A 20437-nucleotide genomic window follows, 5' to 3' on the forward strand; every position below is an offset into this window, starting at 1 on the left:
TTCATTTTGAAATGAACAATTATGTACATCAGGTTAATGTAGCAAAATGGCAAACAAATGTAAATGAAAGAGGTCAAAGAGATGTACTGAATTCACTATGACACTCCAGTCAGTCTGAAACAGGGCAGGGACTGTTATTCAGAATCTCTTGTGGCTTTTAGTGACGCAGAATGGAAGCATTGTAATTGAAAGTGTATTGGTAGCTGGAGGTGAATTTCCATCTTATTGTTGTGTCTCACAGAAATGGGTGTACTTGCTTTGCTTCTAAGACCAAGAGAAAAGGCTTACATTATGATGTTAATTTTTCATTTGTTTCATTGCAAAACAGTAGCCCTTTCTCCTAAGCCCATGTAATATATTATTACAATACATGTTATTTAGTTGAATTGAAGGAATTAATGTACCTGTCTCAGTGCTATTTAAACTCTTTGTACACAATCATCATTCAATTGTCAATGCACAATACATCTAGACTCAGGAACCCTACAGTAATTTGAAATTGAGCTTTTACAGCAGTTGCCCCAAAGCGCATTTACCATGTGCTTGATTTCAGCTTTAGTTGACCATATCCATAAGCAATCATTTAATAACATTATGAAAGAATGAGAGTATTTTATCATTCTTATAGAAACAGTTTAAAAGAAATAATTTTCCTTATGGAGGATAATGTTCTGTGAACGGGCACAGTTCAGCAGACAATGAATTCACTTGAGGAAAAGAAAAATCTCTGAAGAGGGAACTATTATCAAGATTTCTCAAAGTAAATATATATTTATTTATCAGTGTTTGGGTGGCAGAGTGGTGTGGTGGTAAACACCTCTGGGACCAGGGCTTGAGACTCCACCTTGGTCCAAATGTGTGTGGAGTTTGCATGTCCCCCCCATGTCACCGTGGGGTTTCCTCCGTGTACTCTGGTTCCCTCCTCCCCCCCGGTCCAAAAACATGATGAGGTTAACTGGAGTTACCAAATCGTCCATTGGTGTACATGTGTGAGTGAAAGGTGTGTGACTGTGCCCTGTGATGGGTTGGCACCCCATCCTGGGTTGTTCTCTGCCTTGCACCTATAACCTTGGGGATAGGACTTTGCCCCCCTTCCCTGACCCTGAATAGGCCAAGCGGTTACAGAAAGTGGATGGATGGATATTACTGTTTATGGCCCATTGCCAAGGTGTGACCCATTTGTGTCCTTCCTGTCCATACTAGCCACCTAAATGATATAGTACCTGACCTCCACCTTTCACTTAGAAGAGGGTGGGAGATTCACAAAACCATCTTCTGTCAGAAAACAGCAATGCTTATTTTGGCATTAAAAAATAGATGTGTCATTGTTAAGAAACTGGAGTATGTCACTGTAAAAGTGATGATGTCAGGTTAAAATTAAACAGGCCACCTTCTACCTGCACCGGCTGAGTTAATACCATCCTGTAGTTTCATCAGTATCTATAGCAGTCTTTCCTTCATCCTTATTCAATAATTTGCAAGGCAGTAATTATGCATGTGTCCTTAATATTTGGCAATATGCCTGTGTTAACCTTATGGGCCTCTGGAATAAGAATACAGCCTGACTCTACCTGTCCCCGGTAGTAAACTGAAAAGGATTAAAATGCAAATGTTCCCTGCACAGAAAAAAAAAAATATATATATATGTATATATATATATATTTGCATTTTCTTCAGTTTTCACCTGTCCCCTGAGCTTTCTCTTTATAATTCAAATTTGGTTTCTTTAATCAAACTTTGTCAGAAACTACACTGGCATATATTTCAGTCATTTTAAATACAAATGAATTTCTGTACATCTGTGCTGCTTTTAAGTATCACATTTACCTTTTCAGTGAATGGACTTAATTGGCAAAGTACATTTACGGTATATGTTTTATTAGCAGTTTTGACACATCTGCAGAAGCAGATTTTTCTATTCATGTCACCACAAAAAAAAACCTTTTCATTATGCATTACATAGAGCTGCACAACTAATTCACATAAATGCAAAAGGTTGCTTCTATGGTCCAAATGGCGGTAACTGCAAGTTTTGCCATGTCCATTTTGTATTACAGTTAATAGTAAAAAACATCAATCCATTATCTTTTCCCACTTGTCTTATTCAGGGTAGCAGGGGGTCCAGAGTCTATCCCAGAGGTGACAGGTGCAATGCAGGGAACAACCCAGGTTGGGGTACCAGCCCATTAGACACACACCCGACAATGACATGGGGACAACCTACACACTTCACACACATGGAGACATGACCGCGACTCAAACCCTAGTGCTAAGCACTGCGCCACCATGCAGTTCCAAGTAGAAAGTAGAAAAATAATAAAAAACTATTCATTTTCTCCTGAATGAAGCACAAAGATGAAACATGACTGCTTTGACGCATGTTTCTCAGAATTTTCTCATTTCTCACAGCCCAGTTGTCTCAAGGTCCTGTTCGATCTGAAAACCCGTGTGATGTGAGAAAGGTCCCACAGTGCTTCCAACTGCTCTGTCGCACTGCTACTGATCTTACATCTCAGTCTGCCGTCTCAGATGTAATATTCCTCTTGTGCCTTGCTAGTACATGGAAGTTGTGCTTTTTTGTATTTTTTTTTCCACAAAATTTTGCATAAATAATTCAACTGTAAAACATACCTTTAGCAATAAAATGAAACATTCTAAGTGAAAAAAACAGCACAGCTTAAAATAGAATAACATTCTGTTATTTCACCTAATCCTTCATCCTAGAACTTCAGTAGCTGTTTCCTTTGTTGCTTAAGTATAAATTACTAATATGAAAACAAATTTGATCAATTATAATATTTAAGAATCATAAAAATATATAAATCATCATTGTTTAGTGTGATTACATATGTCTGGCAAAGGACATTCATTACAACCAGGATGTACCCCTGGTTATGCTTCCTGACTCAATGTTATTCCTGACTCAATGTAACCAATTCATAAATTTAAATTTAATTTAAATATCTAAAACACAGAATAATTTGCAGCCTCCAAAACAGCAGATCTTTATTGTTACATACATCAGTACATTTACTCGTGATACAAAGCAAAAAATTGCAACAAAAATGTTTCCTTTTGAAAATTGAACAGCTCTGTAATATTGATTTTTACTGAAAGGAATCCAGGAACACAGAGTGAATTTTCACCTTGTTTATATTTGTCAAAACACTAAAAGATTGATTTAAATGTTTTGTTTACCCGTCCCCCACATTATGATATGAGAGATCTTGGTTGATTTAGGTTTCGGAGTTCCTGGTCCTTGCTGTTGTGAGGTGTCACACGTGAACCATCCATCACACAATCATTGTTTCAATCTGGACATTAGTCAGCCTGTGTTGACCTAGAAGAGTTCTACCATTACATGGTAAACACAGCAAATAATCCCACCCTTATCTCGACTTGGTGTCTCAGAAAGGCCCCCGTAATACCTGCCTGCTATTCTTCCTGCTCTCTCTCTATTGAGGTGATACTGATCTAGAGAAGCAGTTCATCACACATCTTCTTGTTCCTGCTTCGCCAGGTACAGAACATTAGTATCCATTGTTGTGTGTAATTCATCAAATAAAGTGTTGTGCTGAGTAAAAGCTGCCAAGGCATATAGTTTGGTTTGTGGCTCAGCGTGTTTGGACACTGCCTGTGATGAGAAGGTCACCAGTTCAAATCCCAGGGATAGAAAAGAGGATTCATCACTGGGCCTTTGAACAAGGCCCTTAACCCACTGATGCTGCTGGGAATGTGTGACCCTGCTTTGTCAAAAATACAATTTATGTTGCTTAGGATAAAAGCATCTATTCAATTTGTAAGTTAATTCACTAAGAAGACAATGCTTGTGTGTGTGTGTGTGTTTGTGTGTGTTTGTGCGTGTTTGTGCATATGTGCACGCAGTACCAGTTAAGAGTTTGGACACACCAAGCTGCCTACAAAGGAGAGTAATAGTGTCACATCACATGACCTGGAGCCTGTACTACGAAGTGAGGTTACTGGCTTATTGGGGTAACTTGTCAGATTTAAGGTAGCCTTGGCAAAATGTAAGTGCAAACTGCTCTGGGGGCCCTAGCCTAACATGAGTAAGGGGCCCCCTAACTGGGCCACTATGGATATTTTTGGAGCCCAAAGAGAAACGAGAGGGAATTAAAAAGGATGGAACATCAATAATATTCTAATCATTGTGTAGGGTGTCAGTGGTAAAACTCACTGATCAGGGTGGGGGCAGGAATGCTGTTGGTACAATTTGCTTGATGGGGGGAGGGGGGTATCATGCCGGAGGATTGATTGGTTAAATTTAAGAAGTTTAATCATTCCCTCTTTTGCTAAGTTTCTTCTTGATTTTTTACATACGTTCGTTTAATTGTGTCTTGTGTCAGGCTGTCTACTACTCTAACGAGACAGTATCAGACAACGGAGATATAATGTTAGTCATTTATCTTTGTGCTGTTTTTTTCTTGTTAGGTTAATTTGGGCCAGTTCGCTTGGCAGTAACTCCAGTGGTAAAAGAAAGCTGAGTAGCACAAAGTCTCAAAGAAGAATAGTCCATTACAGCTAGGACGGAGGTAACCTTGTTTATCCTGAAAAATGTTGCTAAAAATGCATATAACCTACATCTTGCTATTGTCATGATCAGCTGCAGACATGTCAAGCAGGGTAGCATGGGAGTCCAGGATACAGGGAAACTGTTAGGGGCCTTACTCAAGGGTGGGATCAGGCTGCCAACCGTGGGATTTGAACCGGCAGCCTTCTGAGTTCCAATATGTCTAGACACACACAAACACAGTATATATAATATTGGACACATTTATAAATCCCTCACTTTTACTATCTGAGGTTTTTGTTTTAGCTTTCAGTCTCTTATTTGATCCATTTACCTGATAGACGAGCATAAATGGGCCAATGAATGACAGGTTTAACTTTATACTAGTCCTTATTCCCTGGAAATTGCTGTTAGCTCATTTTAAGAGAAGCAATAGCGTGCATTTTCTCTGCTGCAGGTAATGGATCTGGTGTAATATCAACTTCACTGCTGCTTGCAATAGGTTTAACCAGGATCCTGAATTTATGATTTTATCATCCACGCACAGAAAGGAGAGGTAATGTGCTTGAATCTGTTTCTTTACTCATTTGATCATTTTGCTTTGTCCTGAATTGTGACACTTTGAATTTTCCACTTTACATTCCAGGCATCTTTTTTGCAAGTCAAACTTAAATTTCCCGTTTTACCGATCTCTAGTCACACTGGACCTGTGGCCAAACTACATCATCACTTGCTATTTTCAGATTGTCAGTGCTATATCAAAAGCACTACACTGCAAAGGAGAACAGTTTCAGTTTAGTTTTACGGTTGCTGATTTTTCAATGCTATGCATTAAAGTATTTTACAGGAGATAGTAATCAGAGACCTGCATAACATTCAGTAAGTGGAATCTACACTTAAAGTACAAATATATATTTTCATTGCTTTTTTACCATAAAATGACAAAATAAGCATAGACATATGTCCACTAGGAACTCATCTCCTTTTCATGGTTAGAATCTACACTGTTTCTACCATTAGTGCTGCTTCAACCAGTAGAATTTCAAACATGCAAGGCTCTGCCATTAGAGGGCATTTCCTATCCTTTAATTGTTTAATTGAAGCGTGTCATCTGATTAGCAGGAGTGGATTTTTGTGGCACTCGAATGATCTCAGGAGAGATAAAACCGATGTGTGCTCTAATTATCCGGTATTTTGTCAAATCAGTTTCCCCAAATACATCTGAAATTCATACACTCGAGTAGCTAAGCTATTCAGATATTTTGTTTTCTCGAAGTTTGTATAATGATGCACTGGAAAGGTCTCCTAATTACTTTTATTTATCTGTGAAGTTCCGGGATTTACAGTGCATCCGGAAAGTATTCACAGTGCATCACTTTTTCCACATTTTATGTTACAGCCTTATTCCAAAATGGATTAAATTCATTTTTTTTCCTAAAAAATTCTACAGCTGTCAATAAAAATTCTACTTGAGATTTTTGCTAATTTATTAAAAATTTAAAAAACTGAGAAATCACATTTACATAAGTATTGCTCAGGTGCATCCTGTTTCCACTGATCATCCTTGAGATGTTTCTGCAGCTTAATTGGTGCAGTGGTATGTTTTGTTGACCTGAGGTGGTGGGATTTTTTTTTATCAATGGGGAGTGAGGGTAGGATTGTCATGAGCTGTCTATTTCAGACTACCACTGACTACACAACTTTCCTACTTATAAATAATCAAAGCACAAATGTTAAAATAACTGAAGTTTGTACAGAAAAAAATCTGTATGTCAGATCTTTCAAACCATCAGTCAATCTTGTTAGCCAGCAATTTTTAATTTTTTACTTAAATAGTGCCTTGTCCTGATGTAGTCACGTGCACCCATACATGAATACAAAAATTTGTATACCTCTCAGCCCGTCATCTTCGGAATGGAAAACACAAAGCACATTGTATTTGGTCAAATATGTATTTTGCATTTCTGTTAAGGGACAGCTGACATGCTAGAGCACATCCATAACGCCAACAAAAATAACCCGTGCAACCATCTTCCAACAACAATCGAAGTCACGGGTTCCTGGACTCCAAACAGCTATGGACACGAGCCTGGGGTAGATCCAGCCCATCTAGGCTGCACACACACACACACACACACACATGCTTGTAATTATGTCTTTGTGGGGACTCTCCATTCATTTCTATTGGGAAAATTCTAATCCCAACATGATGACCTTAACCCCTACCCAGCCCTAACCGTAACCATAAGTAATCAAACAAAACATGAGACTTTTGGCATTTTTACTTTTTTGGTTGCATTCACAGATCTTTGTGAGGTCCCAACAATGTCAAGAAAACAGGTTTTATCACATTGTGGGGGACATTTGGTAATATAAACCTAATCCAACCCCCCACACACAACGATATACACCGCGAGGAATATGGCAACACCAAATAACACCAAAATGCATGTCTTTGCACTGGGGAAGGAAACTGAGGTATCCAATAGAAACTTGTGCAGCAAGGTGGAGACAATAAAAACAGATCTTATTTTGCTCAAATACTATTCATTCATTCATCCATCCACCCATTTTATGTAACCATGCACTTATCCTAGTCAGGGTCATAGGGGGTCTGGAACCTCTCTTGGAGGCTATGGGCACAAGGCAGGGAACAACCCAGGATGGGGCACCAACGCATCTCAGGACACACTCACACACCATTCACTCACACATGCATATTTACGGACAATTTGGCATCTCCAATTAACCTCAGCATGTTTCTGTGCTGGGGTGAAAGCAGAGAACCTGGAGAGAACCCCCTGACGAAATGGGGAGAACCTTAGTCCTAGAGGTATCAGGCAACAGTGCTAAGCACTGCGCCACCATGCCACCCCTGCTAAAAGACTACATGAGAATATTCAGCAGTGAGTAGAACATATAGAAATACAAGTGGTGGTGAATAAATGCCTATATCTGTCCCAGATACTCTTGAAAGTGTTTAATTCCTTTATTTATTTCACCAGCCTACAGCTTCAGCAACAGCGTCTAATTTGACAGCCTCTTCTGCTGTCCTTGGTGCGTCTTCTAATGAGAAAGGGTACATGCCTTGAGCCACCAAGGATGTAGCAACTGATACCTGAGTCTCGGCTGTCAGCTAGCATCAGAACACACTCCAAGTTCTGTTCAGGTTAACATAGATAGAATTACAGAATTATGTTCTGTTAAATAACCACTGATCATGGGTGTTTCTCAGCATCAATAACGCGACGATCAGGCTTGTGTTTCTCGGCAACAAACTTGGGATGCAATGAATCATGGGATTGTTCTTGCTAGTGAGGATGCAACGTATGCATCCTTAATATTTGGAGAGGGACAAGAATGACATCCAAGGATTTCGCGGTTGTCTGCACACCTGTTCTAAGTAATGGATCCGGTCTTGGGCAATGGAAGATGATGTAAAACGTGTACATGGGAACACAATGGTCAAGCATGTATAATGAAAAATATCCCATGATTCTGAATCTGTCTTAGCGCATGAAGGGTTTAGGATGCCAGGACACCTGCATGTGCCGCCACCCCTTTGAAGAGCATGAGTACATGCATTCACTAATATATACCCAAGGGATATCTATTTGCATCCCAAGGCAACGGCCACATGACCACAGGGACGGCATGCAAACTCTGAACAGCCAGACCTCAGGGGCCAATTTAAAACCTGCAATCATGCAGGTGGATGGCTGAAGTGTTAGTAAGACAGCATTCGTTTGTCTGTTCCGTTTGCAGTGTACATTAATGAACTGTATGTATCTATTATTGAACATTTGACAGTGGATATCTAAAAGTACCTTGGGTTTGTATTTCCTTTTGAGAGGGATATCAAACCTTACATAGTGGTCTAGACCTTTGATAAAGGTCTGGTTAAGCTGCCTGGATTTGAAGTGGCATGATAGATAAACCAGAGGCTGGCAGGGATAATAACGAGAGTTTTACTCCATGACTGCTTAGCTAACTATACTCTCCATAGCTGACTATACTCTCCATAGCTGACTATAATATTCAGTACTGCAGCTACGTTAAAAGACAGGACTTGACACAGTTGGTATTGCAAAGGATGGCTATTTCAGCTCTGCTTAGATGTAGCTAGGATGTTTTTCCACTCTCATCACCCATAGAAAGCAGTAAACTATGAAAATGTGTACTATATGTGTTGTTGAGAAAAATGCATGTCATTTACCAATTACAGACATGAATCATTACATGAAATCCACATAATACTGAATTATCCTTTTATATTATGTTATAGATTCTCTTTTAGGAGTAGAGCTTCAAACAAGGCATATGACAAGCTAGAAATTGGAATTGGGATACTGTATCAGTGTGAAATGATTTCAAATTTAAAAATTTCTGATGAAAAATGTCAGTAATGCACCCCTTCGGGGTCTTGGCACGAGTATGTGAAGATGATGCATTTACTATAAGAAGAGTTTCTGTTTCTTGGTTATGACAGAGTGGGGGGAGGGTGGGTGAAAAAGATATAGTAGGTGTCTGATTATAGGGGGTAACTTTACTGTCAAGGTGTCAGACAAACATTTTTTTTTTGTATAGAAAGCCTGGTACAATCTGTTATTATAGTTCTTTCTCATTCTTCAGGAAAATGACCAACATTCCTCAGGCCGTGTCGCTTTAAAATAAAGAACAAAGCAGAGGGTTGACGCAGGCAGGCCTTACAAATTGGTTTAAGGTGGATTTGGGCTTTATCTCAGTGGGTAACTGAAGTAGACTTCCTCGGGATAGATTTTCCACATCTTTTGTGCTCCTGTCATTCTTTGTTGTTCTATGTCTTGCAGTCCATAAAAGGCTTTACATCATTTATTATCATTCCTTTTTAAATAATCACCCTGGGCACGGCCATAGAACACGACTGTAATACTGTGAGATAAGGCTACAAGGTCAAATCTGAATTTTCAGAGGCAGTTGGGGGGTAGGATCCATAATCCGAAAAAAGTGAACAGGTGGTCTGATCACAGTACAACAGCAAGGGAGGAAAATTAGAACCTTTTGCTATGTCCAATTAAAGGGTTTTTGTATGCAATGAAAATGCCATTCAGCTTTAATAATCAGCTGTCAATGATCTCCAATATAACCATCCATCTGTCCATTCTCTGTCACTAATCTGGCTTCGGGGGCAGCAGTCTAGGCAGAGATACCCAAACCACCCTCACCCCAGTCATCTCCTTCAGTTCCTCAAGAGGGATACCAGGGTGTTTGCAGGCTAGCTTAGAGATGTGGTCTCTCCTGTGTGTTCTGGGTCTGCTTTGGGGTCTCCATCCAGTTGGCACCTCCGTCAGAAGGTGTTCACAAGGCATCTTAGACAGATACCTGAACCATCTCGGCTGGTTCATTTTTATGTCTAACAGCATCGGCTATATTTTGTGCCCCCTTTGAATGTTTGAGCTTCTCAGCCAATCTCTAAGGCTGAGCCCAGACACCCTGCAAAGAAAGCTTATTTCTGCCATTTATATCCATGATCCCGGTCTTTTGGTCACTACCCTAAGCTCATAACTATAGGTGACAGTATAAAAGTAGATTGACCAGTAAATTGAAATCTTCACCTTCTGACTCAATTCTCTCTTCACCACAACAGACCGGTACAATGCCTGCATCACTGTCGACACTGCACCAATCTACTTGTCGATCTCTGACTTTTGGACATTCTTTAACTTCTCCACTTGAGGCAGTATTTCATCGCTAACCCAGAGAAGGCAATCCACCCTTTTCCGGTTGGAAACCATGGCCTCCAAGTTTGAGGTGCTGGTACTCATCCTGGTCACTTCACACTCAACTGTAAACCATTCCAGTGCCAACTGGAGATCACTGCTCAATGAAGCCAAAAGGACCACATCATCTGAAAAAAGCAAAGATACGATCCAGCAGTTAAACTGGACGACCTCCATCCCTTGATTGCACTTCCATAAATACTCTGAACACAATCAGTGACATAGGGCAGCGTTGGCGACGACCACTGGGAACGAATTTAAACCAATCTCTCGCTCTCAATAATAGATACATACAGAGCCTGTGAAAACGGCCTGGCACCCCATGCTCCTGAAGCATGCCCCTCTCCCCACAAGACCCTCCAAGGGACAGGGACATATGCCTTCCATAAAGAAGCATGTAGGATGGATGGCCAAAGATCCATGAACCTCCAATATCCTTATATGGGTAAAAAGCTGGACCAGAGTTCCATGACCAGGAAAAAACCACACTCTTCCTCCTGAACCCAAGGTTCAACCAACAGATGGATCCTCTTTTCGAGTTTCCTAGCATAGACCTTTCCAAGGACGTTGAGGAATGTGATTCTCCTGAAGTTGGAACATACCCTCCAGTCCCCTTTCTTAAACAAGGGACCACATCCATGGGCTGCCGCCATGATAGGCAGTAACAACATTATACCCACAGCAATGGGAGCATGGAACATGAACTCAATGTCTCCAGCCTCCCTAGGAATGTAAGAAAAGTTCTGCTGGTAGTATGAGTTAAAGATCTCCTAGACAGGGGCTTCCACAAAACGCTTCCAGCACACCCTCACCATATGTTTCGGTTTACCAGTTCTGTCCAGCCTTTTCCTCCACCATCTGAACCAACACACCACCAGATGGAGATCAGTTGAGAGCTCAGCCCTTCACTTCACCAAAGTGCCCAAGACTTACTGTACAGTTACAGATATAATGATATGACTACAAAGTCAATCATTGACCTACAGCGGAGGGTATCTTGGTGCCAGGTGCACGTATGCTTGAACATGATGTTCATTATGGAAAAATTGTGGCTTACACAAAAGTCCAATAAGAAAGCACCATCGGGGCTCTGATAGAATAGGCTATTCTGCCCAGTCACACCCCTGCAGGTTTCATTGTCATTACTCACATGAGCGTTAAAGTCTCCCAGTAGAACAATGGAGTCCTCAGTGGGGGCACCTTCCACCCCTCCAAGAAGGCTGGACATTTTGAACTGTTGTATGGTGTATTAGCACAGGCCAGAGCCCATCCCCGACATGAAGCCAAAGGGATGCAATGCTTTTGTTCACTGGGGCTCCAGTGTATGGTGTTGAATTTGGGGCCTACAAGTAGATCCACGTCTGCCTTGTGCCTTTCACCCAGGTTATCACCAGCCCTTCTCCAGGAGTTTGGTTCCAGAGCCCATACCATGTGAGGTGAGCCTGAGTATATCTAGATGGTATATTTCTACCAACCACATTAGCTCAGGCTCCTTTCCCTCCAGAGAGGTCATGTTCCATATTCCAAAAGTTAGTTTCAGTAGCTGTGGGTTAGTCTGCTACGGCCGCTGCCTTCGACTGCCATCCGATCCACCTAGAACCTCACCCCCATGGTCCCCCCGCAGGAGGTGAGCTTTGCCCAATCTAGCCCCATGGATAGAAGCTTGACCACCAGGTGCTCACCTGCAAGCTCCCCCCAGGACTGGCTTAAGGGCGGGGTCCCCATTTTCCTAATGTGGGTGAGGTTACATAATTATTTATCATTATGGGGTGCTTTCGATTGACATTTTGTCTGGCCGCTCACCTAGGTCCAGTTTGCTTTGGGAGACTTTAACGGGGACAACTGCCCCCAACAACATAGCTCATGATAAGGTGGTGATTATATAAAATACATAATCTTTGTTAACTGAAAACACATAGCTAAACATAGTTGCTTTATCCATGAGCTTGTCAGTATTGTCATTTTTAGAAGTCTTTGCACATTTGCTTTTTACCTTTCAAAACATTGTTCTTTTTGATGTGATTTTAATATATTCTTGACTAGCATGGACTATATTTTGAATGAGCTCTTTGGTATGGAAAGTTCAAAAGATCCATGTCATCTTTCATTGCATCCCTGGTTGTTTTTGGCTGTTCCAGAAATTTGAAGCTAAAATATATGGAAACAGCATATATAGTTAAAGGCAGGATGAATCATCAGTGAATCAGTGAAAGACAATTTGAATTAATACCATACCCACCGATACTCAAAGTGAACTGGATCACTGAACATGGCCTGGAATTAAATATTTGGCTTCTATTCAATATAAAACTCCCTTAAAACTCTTCATAAATACCTTAATTCAACATTACCAGTGTAATACCTGACCTGCTCTGTAGTTCCAGTTGAAATGGTATAAATATAAATACAAAAGGAATAGTGCTGAAATGGTAGAACATAAATACAGAATTTAACAGGAATGTTTCAAAAATACAGATGAGCTAACATTACATAAATCATTACATAGATCATTAATAACCCCTTATTTGTTAAACTGTATAAGAATATAGACACAGTGATGTCTTTCTAATAAAATAATTGAATTCTCAGGGAGAGTACTATTAAATTGGCCGAGGAGCTCAGATGGAAAAAGCAAATCTTTCTAATAAAGTAACTGAATTCAATCTGAAAATATGTATGTAATGATATTGTTCTATTCGGTTGAAGTTCAAAATAAGTACATATCTTACCATCACCTGTACTTTTAGTTTAATAATTAGAGGTTGGAGGGGGGTATGTGGATGCATGGAAATTGAACAGAAGAACTGCACACAAGCCTGAGAAGTGTGTTATTGTTATGGAAAATGGTAAGATAATTTATACTTGCTCATAATAACAGATGTCCATCTTCCAACCATTTCCCCTGGATAGGTGTTCTGGGGCCTATCTCAGGAGGCCCAGGACAGAGTTACATGCTGGACGAGATGCCAGCCCATCACAGAACACACACACACATAGAGAGAGAGAGAGAGAATTAGTGTAATTGAACGTGTTTGGACTGTAGAAGGAAACCCACATCATGCTGGGAAAACATAGAAATTCCACACACATAGAGCAGGGACAGGATTTGTTCTCTCAAGCCTGGAGGTATGAGGCGACGGTGAGGTACCCAATGAGCTGCCATGCTGCCCACAGCTAATGCATTTCATAATTAAATTCATTAGTGTCTTTTAAAATTCCTTCTTGCAGCAGATAGATGTTTTGAAATAATAAATGTTGCGCATGAGTTAGTTCTTTCATTAGATCCCTACCTCTCTGTCTCTTTATGATAGCCTGTCCCGATTTATTATTTTTTTTCTCTTTTCTGAGGGTCTTTTGTTGAATTTGGCAGTGGAACAGATTAAATCTTGTCTGAAGGTCAAAAAGTTAAAAACCTCATCCTCCTGTTTTTCTTTCAAACAGGAAGCAGTGATGGGGAGAGAAGGGCAAAAAAAACTATTTGCAAACCCCTTATAATAAACCATCTTTTTTTTTTTTCTTCTACGATCCTTTCAGTGTGATATTTCTCGGAGGATGCATAGGATTGGGCTGTCCTCTCCATTTCTACAGTGCTGGAGTGATTAAATAAGTACAGTGTATCCTTTTCGGCTGGATTTTCCTTATGACTCTAAGGTTTGGGGGTGGTTCAGTTAATGCACAAGTTGGATTATTCAAGTTTGTGCCAGGTTGGCTAGAAGATTAACAAGATTAACATTCCTGGGGGATTTCTAGCACTCTGGGCGACAGGTTTGCAAGCCTGATCTCTGTTCTTCTCAGGGAGAGTACTACTAAATTGGCTGAGGAGGTCAGATGGAAAAAGCAAAGTTCCAGCTGAAAAGAACAGTTAAGCACCACATACCACTGCAAAAAGAGAGAGGTGTACCATAGAAAACCGAGCGCACACATACAAACACATAAAACTTATATATAAATACATATAAAATTTTAGCTCCTGTTCATTTCCCAAGGGATTATTTTTCTGTATTACTCTTTCACGTATATATACTACCAGCCAGTACCCATAGCTGTTATCTTATTTCTGCTGCTATTCTGGTACAATTCTAGCCGCTAGGCTTCACATTTATTTCTAGAATATCACAACAGAATCCATTTCCTAGCACTGAATGAGTTTCTGTGAGTCAGCTCTAGGTGAAACTCTGGAAGCCCTGTGGTCAATGTGTCATCAGTATGAGCAGCGTAGGAGCTTCCAAAGAATAAAATCAGACCTTTGTTGCTTAAGCATGCTGATGTAATACTGAAAGTGGCCACTGGAGAGGTCCTCAGAATGGGGAAAAAAAGATATTAGCATGCTTCAAAATGTGAAACGAATATATTGACTTTGCAAGTCTTTGGTGAATGGTTGTCTGGCTTTCAGCCTATCTGGACAAACATGTCAACAACAAAGGTACTGAACAATCACAACACAACAATCACTACTGAAATAGCCATTTAACAAAAATAAAAATGTCTTTGATATATAAAGACTGGGGGAATATACATGCCAATCCCCAGTGAGAATATAAAAGGCAAAGGAGTATACGCACCTGCCCAAACAACATCTGTTACTGGAGAATGGGCACTGCACAGTGAGTGATGAACAACTTATTGTCAGTTTAATACAAAGGGGATACATTTAGGCAAGGTAACTATCCCAGTGATATAAACCAAGGCCTTATGGGCACTATCAGCATAATGCACTTCGGCTGAGAACTGGTTTGGTGTGGAAGACTCATTCCAGGTCAAGTTTAATCATGTCAGCGAGAGTCATTATGATTCATGCCTGATGTAGAAAAGTAAATCATAGGGTCTGATGTAGCAAACCCTATAATCCAGTATAATTTTAAGTTTCGCCCCATAACGACAGGCAGGTCGATTTTATGGTATCACCAACTGTCAATGACTATGTGGTGGTACATTGCTAATCAGTTCATTTTTTTTTGTCATATTGTATATTTTAGATCTCATCCCACGTTTTTTAGTGCTGTGGCTTCGTTCGTTGACAGGCGACCCTGGGTTTGAATCCCAGCAAGATTTTAATGAATTTCCCCATCGAAGTTATAGCGTATCTTCATTTGCTACAGTTTAGCGTTAAAACAGGAGAAAAAAAAGCAGTCTGCTCAGCCGCCCCAAAAAACATAATACAGTAAGATTATTAGATCTTACGTTTAAATGTATTGCAATATAGACGCAAGGATCTTATTAGTTTATGGCCACAATACGATGGGTAAATATGTTCCATGCAAATGTGTCTCTCTGAAATACATTCATCATCATACCTTTGAAGGCTGACCAGTGACATTGTGTTGCTGCGTTCTTGTGTAAATCAGTCAGAGGATGTGTAAATCAGTCAGAGGATATGTAAATTGCTGTGCGTTTAATGCACAGCCAGGGATGCCACTTTATACTTACATGTAAAGTCGCCATTTCACACATTTTTTATTTTTTTGCCAATGCAACGGTTGAGTGGGTAGAAGCCATGAGAAATTCTGTATTGTCAGCATATTCTCTCTCTCCCCTCACCATTGTAGAAACTGCTCTATCATCTATTAAACGCATCATACGCTTTGATGAGTAATCACAAAATCAGGATGAGTTCTGTTGGGGGAAAATTTAGGATAATTTATTATACTTCTGATTTTTTTTTTATTAATCTGACTCATGGTATTGATCTTACTTAAATAAAATGCACTGATTTATATTGCTTCTCTGTTTTTTCCTTCGATCTTTTCATTTATATTTTCACTATACTGTATGTTGTATTTTTTCTTCTTTTAATATGTCGCATGACTCAGAGTTAATATAACATGCATTTCCTATAACGCCTTCTCTGTTTATGGGGGGAAATGAAAGAGACAAACACAGAACAGAGAAATCACAATCTTTTATTACAATTTTATTGCAGTTTTTTTTTTCCCGATGAAAACCTGCTGTGCTGTAGAAATAACTGCTATATTTCCACCTCAGTACTGTGAAATAAAGCACAACATAAATAAGTAAAAACCGGATTTCAAAAATGGCATGCAATTGCAATCAGCAGGAGGTGAAAAGCAAGTTTACAAACTGAGAATTAATTACAGGGGCTTGTGCATAGGCTGGAGTACAGAGCTCCCGATTGAATCATCAGTGATGTTTTAGCGGCCTGCCATTAATCTGTGAGCAGAATTATTAATTAATAATTCCTGTCGTTCCCTATTCATCACTGGCTTTAGAGCTGTACATAAAAGATACCAGACTTAGGCCATGGATGTGTGTGAGTCAGCTACTGATGGATTTGTTTCCTCCAGTTGTTTTCTCATGGATGTACGACTCAAGGTAGATTTCAGGAGCGAAGCTGCTTTCATTACACTGTGTACCAACCATACCGGTGAACTACATACTGTAAAGCCCATGCGGGAATTCTTTATTATGAGAAACAATAATTCCATGATGAAGTTCTGGGTAGTAAATGATGTTCTGTGGTTTTAAATTAAAGGGAAATTCATCGGAATTTCACTGTGTTGCATGTTCATAACATCAATACCTATTTGTTCATAACATCAAAATATCTATTTGTTAGTTCTGATATTTTATTGAGTCCTTACAGGTACTTCATAACTGTGTTTGAAATGCAACAATCCATAATCAGACGATACATATAAATTATTTTTGTCTTGTTATCCTGAGTTAAGTTTGACTACATGCTTCATAACCAGCGACATAAAGAAAATACAGGTAACTGCCAAAATAGAGGAAGTGTTGCAGTATGCTTTGGGTCTGAATTTATTATCTTTCTTTTTGAAATCTTATTTCATCTTTCAGAGAGATTAGGAGAAATCTCAGAGCTTCTGTAATGATGTCTGCTAAAGACTTAAGATGGCCATGGAATAGAGGTCTGAAGGAAGGTCATCATCAGCAATGGTGGATACTCCTCAACTGTGATGTTCATATGCTATTAGGAGGTCCAGCCAAGCCCTTAGAGGTCACGCAAATTGGAATAAGTGAAAAGCCTTGAGGAGTAACCATATTCATACACGATGGCTGAGCATAAAGTAGCATAAATTAGGCAGATCTTGTGCATATTCTAACATTTCTTGAAACTGACTTGAATAATAAAATGTTTCCTTGGGATGTGTTTTGCAATTGTTGAGTACAAGAGCTGTCATTAACTTCACTGTAATGTTCATTCAGTTTTTATACATTGTGTAATAGAGATTGTACAATATACTGTACTGTATTTGTGCAGGCAAACACTGTTTCACCATTAACCTAAATGATATTCTGTATTCCAGTCAGAGACAGCTAATTATGCATTTGCTGCACATGTAAATCATATTTTATACATCTAATTATCATATTAACTTTTATTGTTGAGGCACACTCTAACCTAAAGAAATAAACATATAAATAACTGAAATCTGCCTAGCTACACTCAATAATGATGAAGTACAATTAAAAACAACAATCAGGGTGCATAATTAAAGTTAAGTATGAGTTAAAGGTCATTCAGGCCTACTGTGGTTTTGTGATAGAACATCATTCAAAATTCATTACGTCCTGTGTTACTGCTGTTAAAGGAGCTGCAACAAAACAAGAATTTTTGTGGATACATACAGTATTATAATTACTTATTCTGTGTTGCAATATCCTGGATTATAGGCGCAGGCTACACATATTGGTGTAAGCCGCTCTGTGAAAATATACAGTACATCCGGCTTCTGACAAAGTACAATGTTTATTAAATTAAATCTAAGCAAAATCTAACACCTCATTTTCTGCTGGGGTATTGGCACAGCACTGACTGAGAAGCCTGCTTTAATATAGGTTTGATTTAATACCCTGCAGGTGAACATCGGGATAGTAAAGGCGCACATCATAGCACCTGCACACATGTAATACTTTAATGTTAATGAATTAATACATGCACACATACATGCACACATACATAATACATATTATATAATGTTATGATCTTTCGGTTTATTTCATATTCAGCAACATTCATTTCTTTGTTAAACAATGACTTTGCTTTAGCCATATCCATCCTAAGTAGAAGTTATAAGCAGAGCTTTATTGTCATCCCAACAACACACAATAAGGATACAGTGGGACGAAATGTCATTCTCCATGACATAAAACACAACAGCACACAAGACAGATATCAATGAGGGTGAGAGGGGTAAATTTGCACTATACCTATATACATATTCAGTATTTTAGAACAGAAAGTATTGTAAAGTATTGTAGAACAGAGAAGACAACAGGACTGAATAGAAAGACATGGAGAATACATTCAGTATGAAAACAGTATGAATGTGCATATATACAGCATATATACAGGATAACTAAAGTATCCTTAACTAGCTATATACAGTATCCTCATATAGACTGCATTGTAAATTGATAAATTATATTAACAAAGGAGAAAAACTTGGAGTGATGGAGTAATAAGCAGCTCCATAGAACCTGCAGCTGCAATAAGTTGAGACGACTGCATAGCGCTCACATGAAGTATTTATTAAAAATACCACACATTATAAACAACAACGTTACTATGCAACTCAATACTTCAATCCATTACTTACTGGTATGTTCCTAGTTATACATCAAAATGTTTCTTTTTGTAGTATAAAAGGTATGGAGAGACAAAAATGTTTGACTGACTAATAGTTTTATTGAGCTATGAAACATGTTTATAATTCCTACGCTAGCCAAGACCAAGGGCAATGTGAGGTTACCATTGCAATAACCTGTAGTCTTTAGGGTGTGCTGTATCACTCTGATCAAAGAAGATCCTAGTTATTTTTAGAAAGTACATAATCCTCCATGTGACAAGTAATGTACACACACATTCCTTATGATTTACTTTGTTCTTTGTTTATATTCCCAGCAGTAGAAGAATGCTTTTGACTTTGAACAGCAAAAAACAAGTGGAAATTCTAAGAAAAAGATAATCAAAAATATGTTTCCTTCTTATGTGCCGTCTCTGATGTTCAGTCGACTTTCATGTCACACCTCCTTATTTCTGTGTGTCTGGTTTTCTGCCTAAAATGGCTGTCTTTCCCCAACAGTGGAGCGTCTATGAAAATAAAGAACAGGACCAAGATCAGGATTTATAAATAATAAATAAACTTGTGATTAAATTAAGCCCAAACCAAAACATATTTTCAGAGCAAACCAGGCAAAGTACCACATACCCAGGCAAAATTTATGTGAAAAGTAAAATCACACAAACTGGATTAAATGGCAGAAAAGAAAAACAGGTTTGTCAAAGAACTCGCAAAAGGTAGCAGACGTGAACAGCAATCCATCAGTCGATTCATTTTTCACCCGCTTAATCCTGCTCAGGTTTGCAGGGAGTGAGTGATTAAGTCAAAAACCCTGTGTTTTTACCAAACAGAAACTATAGCTGGCTGACCGAACAAACTTCCAGGTTCATGACTCAGTCATGGAACGATGACCTCAGTGTCACCAGATCAATATCAGAGGGACTGCTACCCCCTACTGGTTGGAGGAGTTATTCACACATTTATGTTTCTATAGCTCATTTTGATAGGTAGATAAACCCAGAATGAAAAACTGACAAAAATTACATAAATCCCCTTTCTTACCACACACCCATGCATTATATAAATGTGTGCTTGTGTGTGTGTTTGTGTGCAAATTCTCTCCTCACTTACCCTCCAGTTGAACAGGTTGCTGCTGTCAGTACACTTGCTTCAGTACAGTTTATTAGGGCCACGTCTAAAGAGGTTTTTCTGAAGGGAGCACAAGGATCCCTCTGCATGACCGGCCCCATCTGTAGCACAGCATAATGATTTTTTCACGGTGCATTAAGTTAACACCATGGAGTCAGCCCAGCAGGCCGCGACCCTTGCTCTAATTGAAGGAAATAGAGGGGCTGAATACAGGAGAACAGGGCACCTCTACTCCCACTCTACCTTGTTATGTGTCACCAACTCCGAATCTCACCATTTCTCCTTCTGCTTTTTCTTCTCCTCTGACTCTGTTTCTGGGCATTTCGACTGGTTCATTTGCCTCATAATAAATTTACAGTTGTCAAAAAAATAAATAAAAAATTTAACATAAGCACGGCTAAGGAGCTACAGTTAGACCATGCGAGAAATAAAATTTAGAACTACTGAGTTCTGGCTAA

The 20437-nt window shown here is 39.3% G+C and overlaps 1 long non-coding RNA gene across 1 annotated transcript; it reads right to left on the reverse strand.

The window, feature by feature from the left end:
- Positions 1–18777: 18777 nt before the first annotated feature.
- Positions 18778–19730, reverse strand: LOC125708440 (uncharacterized). The gene is made up of 2 exons (XR_007382475.1): positions 19479–19730; positions 18778–19360 (listed from the first exon to the last, which is right to left on the reverse strand). It is a non-coding gene; the product is annotated as an uncharacterized LOC125708440 (long non-coding RNA).
- Positions 19731–20437: the final 707 nt, after the last annotated feature.

The sequence above is a fragment of the Brienomyrus brachyistius genome, chromosome 15 (genome assembly GCF_023856365.1).
Source record: "Brienomyrus brachyistius isolate T26 chromosome 15, BBRACH_0.4, whole genome shotgun sequence".
Lineage (NCBI taxonomy): Eukaryota > Metazoa > Chordata > Actinopteri > Osteoglossiformes > Mormyridae > Brienomyrus > Brienomyrus brachyistius.